Source organism: Gavialis gangeticus, unplaced genomic scaffold (assembly GCF_001723915.1).
Source record: "Gavialis gangeticus isolate Ggan-Ray unplaced genomic scaffold, GavGan_comp1, whole genome shotgun sequence".
Classification (NCBI taxonomy): domain Eukaryota; kingdom Metazoa; phylum Chordata; order Crocodylia; family Gavialidae; genus Gavialis; species Gavialis gangeticus.
This window is the reverse complement of record NW_017729024.1, coordinates 180,397,691-180,409,932: the sequence shown is the minus strand read 5'-3', so window position 1 is coordinate 180,409,932 and position 12,242 is coordinate 180,397,691.

Sequence of the window (12,242 nt, the reverse complement as noted above, 5' to 3'; positions counted from 1 at the left end):
GGGGGGGGGGGGGAGGTTGTGGGTTTTTCACTATCCACAAAAGGGCTTTTTGACAAAAACCTTGACCATTAACTTAGAAAATTTGGTCTTGTGTACACTTTTTTCAGCCAGAGCAAGGTGTAGGAACACTTAGTCCTTATCTGTTTGGTTTGTTGTTTTTTTGTGGGGGGTTGTTTGGTTTTTTTTGCATCCCTTTGGTAGTGGAGGTAAATCTGTCAGCCAGCTTTGATGGCAAAATAATCTTGCAACTTGGTTAAGAAAATGTTTTCTTCCTGCTGTGACTAAATTACTCTGCATTAGAATTATTTAATGTCTGCTTGGAACATCGTTAGTCATATTTACAGTGGCCTGGGAGTTCTTTGTAGCCAAATGTTACAGGGTCTTCTGACTGCCACTAGCAATGAATCTCATTTACCACATATTTACATCACAAATATTAAACGTCTTATGTTAGGAGTAATAGTAGCCTCACTGAAGTCTGGAAAAAACAGACGTTAGTGTTAGGCTGAAGTCAGGCAGAAGACAGGGCAGGGTGGCACCTAAGGCTAAAAACAGATGTTGGGTTTCTTCCTGAACAAAGCCTTTTATCTCAGTTCTGGGTGCCACACTTCAAGAAGTACAGGGAGAAGCTTGAGAGAGTCCAGAGGAGAGCCATGCGTGATTAAAGGCCTGGAGACCAAGACATATGAGGAGAAGCTGAGGGACTTGGGGCTGTTCAGCCTGGAGAAGAGAAGACTTTAGGAGGGACTTGGTTGCAGCCTATAAGTATATCAGGGGGTACATCAGGGCTTAGGGGAGCATCTGTTCACCAAGGCCCCCCAGGGGAGGACAAGAAATAATGGGCACAAGCTGTTTGAAGATCGCTTCAGGCTAGACATAAGGAAAAACTTTACAAGCTGAGTGCCAAGGGTTTGGAAGAGGCTCCCCCCAGAAACGGTACAGTCATCCACCCCGGCGATCTTCAAAAAACGTCTTGATGCCCATCATGCTGGGGTCATCTGATCCCAGCAGTCTTTCCTGCCCACATGCAGGGGGAGCTGGACCCGATGATCTGTAAGGTCCCTATCAGCCCCTAACGACTGAAACTATCCCGGGTTCCTACAGATGTATAAGCCCATTGTCCGACTTTTAAGTACCTGTGAAGTAACAGAGAGAACGCTTTTTCTCCCCCCACAACAACCTGGGGTAATTTGAATTAACTGCCATTCGAGCTGCATCTGTAAATGGTTGTCCAGTGCGTGCTTTCATGTGTCAGAGCCTGGGACAGTCACGGGAGAAATTCAATGTCTGTTTTTCAGTTGAAGTGATTCAAATTGTCCTCCAAATTGTTAAAGAAAAGAAGGAACACAGCAAAGTCAAAGAACGTGGTAGAAGAGCTGGCAGAGCAAGGTTTTAATGTATGAGGAAAATTGCCAGGCAATGCCGTTAACTGAGTGCAAAGATTTCAGAATACTCAAAATGGGACAAAAATTGAAACTCAGGATTCTCTGCCTGCACTACCCAGCACTTTGTACTCCCAGCTCCATTTGCAAGGTGAGCATGAGCCACCCAGGCTTTGCAAAAATGGCATCTTGCTGCCAGAGCTACTTGCTTGATGCAAATATCTTTCTTTTTTTTTGAGTTGGGGAGAAGTGGAGAAGGGATGTGCCACTTGAGTTTACTTCAGGAAACAAGGCTAAATGAAATAATAAGACTCTGGATTAAATGCTCAAACAAGGTTTGCATAGGTGTAACTAAATCAGCACCCAGCTGGGCACTCACCTCCCAAGGTCTTGTCAGCCCATTTTTAGAACCTGCACAGCCCTTGTCTGCCAGGACTTTTATGCTCCTCTCACTGCAGTCCAAACAGCATGGTTAAAATACCTGGGACCTGTGGCTCCAAGTTGAGGTGAGTGGACCTCTTCGATCTTAAACAGATTGCTCTTTCTGACTACAGGCAGAGTCTACTGAGGATCTTGGGATTCCTTTCATGACAGTCTGGACCTGGTCAGTTGGAAAGTTTAGCAACTTGAAATGTGACATCAAGGAGCAAGCCCTTGGAGTGAAAATCTCCAGAGAGATGCTTTGCTGCGTTTACTGAGCTGTGCCCACGGTCCTGGCCAGCCAAAACTTGAATTCGTACTTGTAGTGTGCTAGTCCCTGGAGATTTCATGGTCTGTGAATAGGATCCCATTTTCTCAGGCCTTGCGCAAGCAAGGGGCGGTTCCTGGCACTGTGAACGTAGCAATAATCCCAGAGCACTTGGAAAGTATGAATGATGTTAACTGTCAAAGGAGAAATAACTATACTGGTGGGTGAGGTCATATCTGCTTCCTCCCTCAGAGTGCTTTCTGCTTCCTACTAATACAACTTGCATCTTGCACCATCTGCTTTTCATCTAGGTGCAATTTCTTCAGGCAGATCAGAAACCCCTGCACTTAATATGAGTGGTGGGGCTCGGTGCCTTTAGGAATCCAGTAGCTTCGTTGCAACTCAGTCCCTGCAGCTTGCCCAGTAATAAATATTGAATAAAAGGGATCCCTTGTTTGGGTTTATATCAGCTTTATTTCTGTTTGTCACTTAGAAACAGGTTTAAGCTAAATGGAAAGAAGCACACCTCCCTGCTGGAATAAGTGTATGAACATTTGTATTGGTTTATACAATTGTATTGGTTTATATGAGGGATGTCAGTGATACAGCCCAGGAGCCATGTTATCCAGCCAGCCTGTGGGGCTCCTGAAAGGGGCAGGCCAAGTGGGGGCTGCCCCGCTCCACCAGACAGCAAGTGAGGGAGCCACAGCAGTTAACACCACTACCATTCATTGTGCCACTGGAGATGGGTCTGGATCTTGCCCACAAGGAGCTCTGTAGTGTGGATCTACCTTAGGGTGCCAAGTGTCTTTGGTATTCCTGATTTAAATAACTAATTGTGAATGGTTGTGCATTATGATCATTGAGAACTGAACTAAACCAACTCCCTCTGTTTAATGCAACTTCTTCCATTCCAGCAAAGCCAGCAGGTGGTGTTTTTGGAGAGGGGCCACAACATTGCAAGTACAGGAAGGAACTTTATCCTGGAATCAGTTGAAAATCCTACTGCTTGCTTGTAGCTACACTCCTGCAGGATGAATCAAAGAGTGTCTCTGTGTGTGCAAAGCCTTTATTACCTCGACAGGTACCAGGTAGTCCCACATCTTGACGTTCATGACTATGGAAGTGGGAAGTTTAGCTGGAGCCAAAGTGGCTTCCAAGACAAACTTGAGTTAAGAAAACTATTGTTGCTGTGAACGTTGTAGCAAAAACAGATACTTTTCTCTATGTTTCTTTGTTCCTTGTTTTAGTATTAACCCCTGCATTCTGTAACTTTCCACCCACATGGTACAGGATGGCCCACTATGCATGTCTTACATGTTGCCCAGGTTTTGTTTTGTAATGACCAATCAAAATGTAACACGCCAACTAAAAATTGCTAGCTCAATAAAAGCAGCGCGCGCGCTTTGTTTAGGGTCGACACTGATTTGAGCAACAAGCTCCTCTGTCGGCCTGCTTGCAAGCAATAAAATAGAGTTGGACCCAGCCTGAAAGTGTGACTCTCTTCTAGAGGTGAATTGGACTAGCCCCCAGGGGATAAAATCAGCAATTTATGCAACAACATTGACTTGCGGAGGGCTCACTGGAAGGACTCTATAAGAACAGGTGAGTTTGACAGAAAAGCAGGGGCTTTTCCCATATTACATGTTTTTAATTTAGTCAAATATAAAAGAACTAATGCAGAAAACTGGTAATGTAGAAACCTGTCCATTTTAAGATTGCTTCGCCACAGAAATGTAGACACAACTAGACTGCACTGTAGGGCATGCTGGGACCCAGGCCTGATCACATGACAGTTTGTGGGTGATATTTGTCAGTGGCATTTTGCTGCTTGACACTTCATCGTTGCCACTCCGACTGCAATAAGGCCATACATGCCTGCAGTCACACCAATCACACGGCAAAGGAAAACAATCATCTTGGCTGTCTCAAAACGGCCATGTACAATAAATCCAGGAGACTTAGTGTTTTTCTTCTCTTGTATGCTTCTGTTGCTGGTACTTCCATAAAATGAAATTAAAAAGCATCAAGAAAAGAGGAAGACGAGTTTTTGAAAAACCAATCACCTTTCATCACTTAACTTAATCTTTCAAATGGTGGATAAGATATAAGATAGGAAAATGTAGGGATTAGTAAAATAGCCTTAGCATCTCTTCCTGGTGCACTGGAAATATATATTTGACTGGAGCAGGAACAGCTAATATAATTTCTCTCCTCTTCCCCTTGGAACAAAGCAAATGCCTTCTGTCTGCCATTCACCACTGGCAGTTTCATTCCCCAAGCAATCCTCATGGCCGTACTGATGACCAGGGATCCTGGTTTTCTCTGTTAAAAGAAATCCAATGCTCTCTGATTAAAACTCCCAAAATCTGCATTTTTCTGTGATTAAAATGAAATGCTATTATATATATAAAATACATTCTAAATGCCTTTATATTTTGGTGTTTGATTTTTGGATTTTATCCTAGGAAATCAGAGCTCCCCCTGGCCCCTTCTCTTACTAGGATGAGGGTACAGCTGCAGCTGCTTTGGGCACTGAGCAACTCTAATATGCTGGTGCCTCTCAGTCCCGAGTCACAGCCCCCAGCCCTGCCAGTGCCCTTCACTCTTGACCTGCTGCCCACCTCTCCCTCCCAGCAACCATGCTGGTGCTCCTCACTCCCTACCCCGTGCCCCCAGGACCCAGTCCCCTAGTGTGTGGGGCGGGGCAGGGCAGGAATGTGTGGTGGGCGTGGGAGGGGTGCCTGAACAATCTGTCACAGGGCCATGGGGGGACACATGCCCGCCCAGCTTTGTGCACCCACAGTGCGGTGTGGGACTGCAGCCTAGCCAAACTGGCATGAACTGGAGCCACCTCCACGGCCCAGTGAGCAGGACCCAGTGCTGGAGGGCAGAGTGGAGTTGCGAGGCCCCCCACACCTAGACCTACCTGGGGAGACCTGCTCTCCACTATGCTGCCTGGCTGCCACGTGCAAGTGGCACCCCCTGCCTGTGACTTCCCTCCTCCTGCAGCCCCTTGCAGCCTGGAACTCTGCCAGCCTGCAATGGGAAACCCATAGTTTCCCTCATTTTTCTTCATTAAAAGAGAAACACCATGATTTTTTTCCTTGAAAAGAGAAAAATCCATATTTTTCCATGGCAAACAGAAAACCCAGATTCCTGCTGATGACTTATGTGTAGATTTTGACTCTAATGGAGATGTCTTGGTGACTTTTAAGTGCAATTCAGGACATACTATTAATTTGTGCTGCCTTATATTCATCCAGTGCGTAGCATAATAGGGTTCTTGCCCATAGCTAGGTCTTGTAGGTACTACAGGTGGCAAGGTAGTGTGGCACCTTTATAGCTAATTTGTTCAGAGAGATAGGAGCTTTTGTAGGCTACAGCCTACATCAGTGGGGCCTACTCTTTTGGCAGGTGTGCCACAAATTAATCTTCATGCCATCCCCAAATACCACTCCAATCCCCTGCTGCCTCCCTGATCTGCTGCAAACTACACACACACACTGCCCATGCCATTTGTGGTGTACACGCTGCAGTTGGCCACCCAGGCCTTCTTCATTAGATAGATGCCATCATTATAATAGAGAAAGTATCTCTTCAGATGAGCAATGATATATTTTTAGTTATATAGCAATAATGTATATTTTAGTTAGTAGACTTTCTTCAGGCCAGAATGGTTTGCTGGAATAACTAGAATAACAAATTCTAAAGTGCCTGAGTGCCTTAGAAGCCCAAGTCTCAGTTTCAAAACTAACTTATACTCTTGTGGCTAGATCACCCAAAGGGTGTAGGCACTACCATAGTGATCACTCAGCCTACGTTCAGGTGCCCAGGATCTCCGTGTATGCCTGGTAGCCCCTACAACATTCCTTGGAGTAGTCATTATTGTGGCATGCACAGTAGGGGGCTCTACTATGCAGAGCCACCCACCTCACTATGCCAGACCCAAAACCTCATTTTGGGAGTTTCTCTTGGGGAGCCTACAGCCAGCTGTCCTTCTTCCTGAAGAACACCTGGAAGCTTGGGGTAATGCTGCCACCACCTGAGCACTGGTCTCTGGTAGGGCTCTGTGCAGCCCAGGGCACACAGACCCTGTGAGCCATTGGGGTGCTTTGCCCATGGTAATATTTCTGGGTGCTTCTTTCAGTCCAAAGCATCCCAAGATAGCATCAGGTAGAACTGAGGGAAAATAAAAAGACAAACTCTGCTGGCCAAGCTAGGAGCAAAAGGCCTCCTCTCTCTCTCTCTCTCTCTCCACAGTAGCACAGCAAGGCAAGCTATAACCTGACATGTTTATTGATTGGGTGTGGGGGGAGAGGGTGTAGAATGAGCACGTCAGAACACACTTCAAGCAAACGTAAGCCACTTGAATCTTTACAGAGATTGGACACAGCAGTCCTTTCAAGACGTGACTGGCCTAGATATAATTCCTAACTCCTGGCAGGTTTCCAGGTTTTTACTTGCAGAGAATGGCCAGGCAGCAGCCTGGGGCATTTGCTTGTAGTTTTCAAAATGCCCACCAAAAGGAAGAGAGCTCTCCCCTCTTCCTCCTAGGAATTTTATCAGGCCAGGTCAACTGATTGACCAGCCCAAACCAAGAAGAAAACAAGGAGAGAGAGGGGTCACCTGGGCTGATCCAAGTGAGGGGCAGAGAGAAGGGGAGGGGATTTCTTCACAATTATAACTTCCATTTGCATCTTGCCTTTGTTTCTACTGCAGTTAGTCTTTTTTTCCCTTTTTTATTTCAATGGAATGACTCCTAGTGACACAAGAGCAGAACTGGGCCCTCCAGGTGTAGGATACCTGTTGATAACAATCTACCAAGGTTTTGGGGAACTGCTTTGTTGTTGGAAGCACTGAAACATCTGGAAAGAAATGCTTCCCTTTTGAAAACCACTCTTGTAAACGAATGCTGATTCCACTGCTGCTGTTTCTTCCAACAGCAATCAGGCTGGATGCTTTCCCAAATTCTTTGGTTTTCTAATCCTACTTACTTGAGTTTGAGCCAACCTGATAACCCTCCAGTTTTCTACCTCCTTTCTACCTCTGCCCTTAGTACCTCACCTACGCTTGTCCTACTTTTTGCCTCATCGCTATCAAAACTTCTGTCACACATTCTACCCAGCTCTATTTTCTCAAACACATATGGTGTTTATGAACTCAGCAGCAGCAGCTATATGTGGAAGAAAGTTGGCATTTGGAAAACCAAACATATTTGTATGTGTATTTCCTGGACATCTTTTGCCTTAATTTTAACTGCAAATTTACGAATACCAGATGAGTCACCTACCTGGATGACTCATTAAAATCACCGACCCTTTCCTGCCACCCCAGGGCCTTTAGCTGTTGTAGGGAAAGCTTAATCTGATGCCAAAAGGAACTCCATGTTCTAATGGCTTCTATAACTCAGGTTTTACCACTTCAGAAGCTGATGAAACTAACACTTTGCATATTGATCTGTTCTGTCTGAAGCTCTCCTGGAGGAGATGTTCCAGCACTTGAGAATGTCATCTTACCAGAAAGGAAGTGAATGCAATTATGAAACAAAAAGAGAAAATGTTTTTCATATGGTTGAACCCTAAATTCATACTTCAAACTTAATATTGAACCTCCTGAACTGTGCTTGGAGATGAAAAGGTAGCCATTTCAGAGCCCAGAGCACTACTTTTATCAAGCTGTATCCCAATGCAGATGATTATTTTGAAATATCTGTATGCACTCACATGGTCATTCTACCTCTGAGAATGACCTGGAAGGTCCTGTTTCAAGGGAGGGATTTGAATGTGATATATTACTGTAAAACACAAACAGGGCAACAAACTACTTCTGAAATAACCTTTTAAAATATGGCTATGTAGCCTATTCCTTCAAAATCTGAAATGTAAGAGACATGGAAAAATCATTATACCCAATGGCTCTCCCACATAGATCATGTCTTTGAAACAGAATGCACATGAACATATGCAGACAAATTGATATGTTTTACGCTTCATGATATCTGAATCACCGGAAGAGAAATGGTTCATTTGAACAATGGAAAACTTTGGGCATCCTGTACGGTGAGTGTGATTGACTGAATACATCATGCTAAGTTTTGGGCACATAGAGAAATAACTCTAGATGTCTGCCTCTGTGTGGAGACTGCCAAATCCTCTTGAGCTCCTGGCAGTTCTCCACCACACTGAATGTGGGCTGCTACCTCACAGGCACAATCTGGCCCTTTATTCTGTTTAACGCTGAACCTAATGTACAAATCAGGGTCAGTGCACCATTTTGCTTAGCACAGAGGTAGACATGACTCCAACCCAAAAGAGCTTACAACTCTAGTTCCAAACATTGACCAAACTTTGTCTATTCTATGAAAGCAAGCTAACCATGAAGTTTGGATCTGGATGTGAACTTTCTCCATGTGCCAGGAGGTTTGTACCTAGGAGAACAATTTGGTCCAGAGTCTAGCTTCACCGTATGTGAAGTAGCTTATCAGATTCCTACCTGCCTGTACTTTCTAAGTTCATGAGTCCCGTCTTTTCTTTAACTTTGTCTCAACAGTAATAGGGGTCTGATCAGTTGCTGTTGACTTCAGAGGGGCTGGAGACCAATAATGGTTCTTGAGCATTTCAGAAAATAAACATTTCCTACTTGCAGTCTGCAGGTGGCAAGCGCTTCCTTCCCAAATACTGTGGGGGGAAAAACTGGCACATCTAAATAAGCAATGACATATGCAGAGGTATAATAAGAAATCCCTTTTGTTAGACTTAAACTAGCTAAATTTAGTGCTTCATAAAATACAAGACCAAATGCTGGTAAATAAATATTTATAATTTCATCTTGTTCAGCCACAGCTAAACTGTATTGTGCTTCTGTTCTCACCACTTCTGAAAAGGCTGGTGATTCTTTAGTTATAGCAAAAAAAATCAATTTGCAGATTATTTAAGAAATATCTTTGGGTCCCCAGATTCTAAAAACTGAAACTTTAGCATTTTAGATGCTTACAAAATTTTCCATACTGATTATGACTCATAATCATTGCTTTTGCAGTCAAGCCAGCATTGATGTTCTTCATATATCCTAATGTTTCAGGTTCTGACTATAAGCAAGATGGTGAAAGACATATAGCATTTTTAATTTTTCATTTTTGTTATTTCCCTAAAATCTGCCTTAATGGGTAAACAATCATATTTGCCTGAAATTTAAAGGAAGTAAATTAAATAATAGTATAGTAATAATGTGATTACTGAAATTATAGGCTATTAAAGTTTTCCTGTCTTGAAGCTGCATTATGGTTTATTTTGCCAGTAGATGGACATAAGAAAAATGTCTTAAAATTAAGAGGACTATTACCTGAAGTTCATATGCAAACATTACTGGTTTTCTTCTTTAAACACTATCTCAAATGAATAATAGTGACTCACTCACAAATTAATTATATGTACTTGTTATACTTGGTTCTTTCCTGAATGTGGGGGTTCCTGTGCATTATTTCTGCAAATTATCCAATTATTATGTTCTGTAAAGTTTAACAGGAAAATACAAATGATAGTCAGTAACTATGCTAGCATTCTTTTTCTTCTAGGCATATAAAATAGAACCACTAGCAGGATATAAAACCACAGAAAAATAAGGCTGAATCCTCAGCTGTGGCTGAGATATGCTCCGTGATGGTGAGGAGAGAGGGGGCACAGGTCACTTTTGTGTTCTTTTGACCCTGAGGTCAACCTTTTTTCAGACACAGTTTAGAGTCTCTGAGCTTGCTTATTGGTTTGAATTTTGAAGACCTCAAACTTTATGGATGTATGTTTTCAGTTCAGTGTATGGGAATTTTTAATTTAATTCCAGGGTTGGATTTCAATTTGACAATATTCAAACTAGAATTTGTAACCGGGATGTGCTATCTGTTTAGATTAGCACAAAAGAAAGATGGAAAAATATCTAGAAATAGTAATGGGTGTTCAGCGCAAGCTTTGCTGGTGGGTGATGTGTACTGATATTCAAACTCCAGAAGAAAGAGCACGGGTAAACCTGGAGAGTTTTTTGAGAAATGACTGATTTGCCTTTGAAAAGTTTTAGTGAAGATGAAAAAGAGAATTCTGTAAAAAAAAATTTGTGTTATTATCTAAAACAATGACCTTTCCCCCCAGCTGATTTTTATTTTTATCATAAAAATTGAAAAAGTTGGGGTGGAGGGGAGGCTCATACAAGCCTTAAAACATTTGAATTCTTTACACAAAAAAATTTCATTTAGTAGTAAAGGCATTTTTTCATTTAAAAAAAAACAAACCTCAATAAAACTTTTTATCAACCAGCTTTTTTGACCAGCTCTATGAACCTAAATTATTCAGTCTACTCATTTATGACCTAAAGGATCAAATAAATTAAACTCCCATTAAATCTATGGCACCAAGATAATATCACAAAACAAGTGTAGATAAAACAATGTAAAATTAAAATTGCCTGAGGGGAAATGAGATGAGATTTAATGTAAGGAAGTACAGTTGAATACCTTAAAGGCATTAGTTGATGCATGTATATATGCTAAATAGGAGGGCAGCTATGTGTCTGTATAGTATTTGCATAGTTCTTGTGAGAAAAGAGACTTGGGGCCAACTGTGGATAATAAACCAAATATGAATTTATAGTGTGCTGCTGCTGAAAAATTAATAAAGTTTGGGGGGTTATATGCAGAACTATGTCTGCTGCGAGACATTAGCATCACTTCATACTGCATCTCTTGTGTTCTTGGGGAGGTTAAGCATAATTATAGTGACATAAAGCGTCCCTTTTCTTGGTTATCTATAACTCAGAAACCGTGTCCAGCAGCATAGCGAACTTGTAAAACGGGTACAATGCCCAAACGTATGTGCCACCCACAAGGGTAGACTCCTGATGCTTCAGTTATATTCCTTGTGTTCCTCGCTCTGCTTTCTCCAATACCTTATTTAGGAGGAGAAACAGAAGCATGAATTTTAAATGAATCAAGGCAAGACAAATAAATACAATTCCCAGGAGCCACCACAGGAATTCTGCCACCTGGATGGAGACAGCATGTCAAGGGAGATGAAGATCAGAAAGAGAGCATGACCTGCCTGGGTTACTATGGGCAGGAGAGATGTCGACGGGGTAAAGCAATGGGTCAAGGATAAAGAACAATTCCAAAGCAATCTTTATGATACTAAAGCATGGGAGCCGGGACAAAGGAAGGCGTCTGAAACAGCACATTGTAACTGGGGAAAACCAAAACAGTTTAAGCTGTTTCGGAGCTTATGAGCATGTGCACACAGCCTTTACACTGAGGTGGATATGCTACTTCTGGTTTGCAACGTAATGTGAAGACTGAGTGCAGCATATCATTGCGACACGCCCCAAATTCCTATATCCAGGTACCTCGGTTATCTTTGGCTTCTTTGGGACTAGCCTACTCATAGGCTTAAGCTAAGTACTCATTGAAATGCTCTACTGGACCGCAGCCTTTACTGACTCTTTCCTCCATTCTCGTTCACTGTGCCTTTCTTCTCGGAGCTGTATTGAAATTGGTTCATCTGTTCACTTTTAGCAGAGTGGCTAGTCCTGGGCATCTTAGAGTTTGAGAGATCCTGCAGGACCTCTGAGCCAAGTAAACCGTAGCCATTTCATAGACTTATAAATCATGCTACCCAAAGAAATCCCAGATATGGCAAAAATATAACACAGGAAGAAATCAAGGGAAAACCCTTTGGACCAGGCCATGCCCCTGAATGTTCAAACTATGTTGCTGTCTTCATTCGTTCTGTGTCTCAGTGAGCTGGCCAGGCGAAAACTGGTTTTCAATTCATTTCCAAGAAAAATATTGCTGCCAAATGTGAGATTAAATGGCTATTTCCTCCAGTTTTTGTATAACTCTGTGACTTCATTTTGTATTTTTCAGCAGTATGTGTGTCCCCCCTCCCAATAATTCTAGCAGTTTTCAATTTCCTCTACCAGACCGAGATTAATTTTAATGGCAAACTTCCTTTGATGCACCTGGCCTCCAACACAAAACCATAAATCAGCTGTACCTGTTGTGCACTAGCTGAGGCTTTGATAACCAAATAAGCTTATCGGTGTTACCCAATCCTCCCCCTTCTTCCTATTGTTTGCAAAACCCACTGGTGTCTTGTCTTACATTTTAGCTGCCAGCTCCGGAGGCGGGGGGG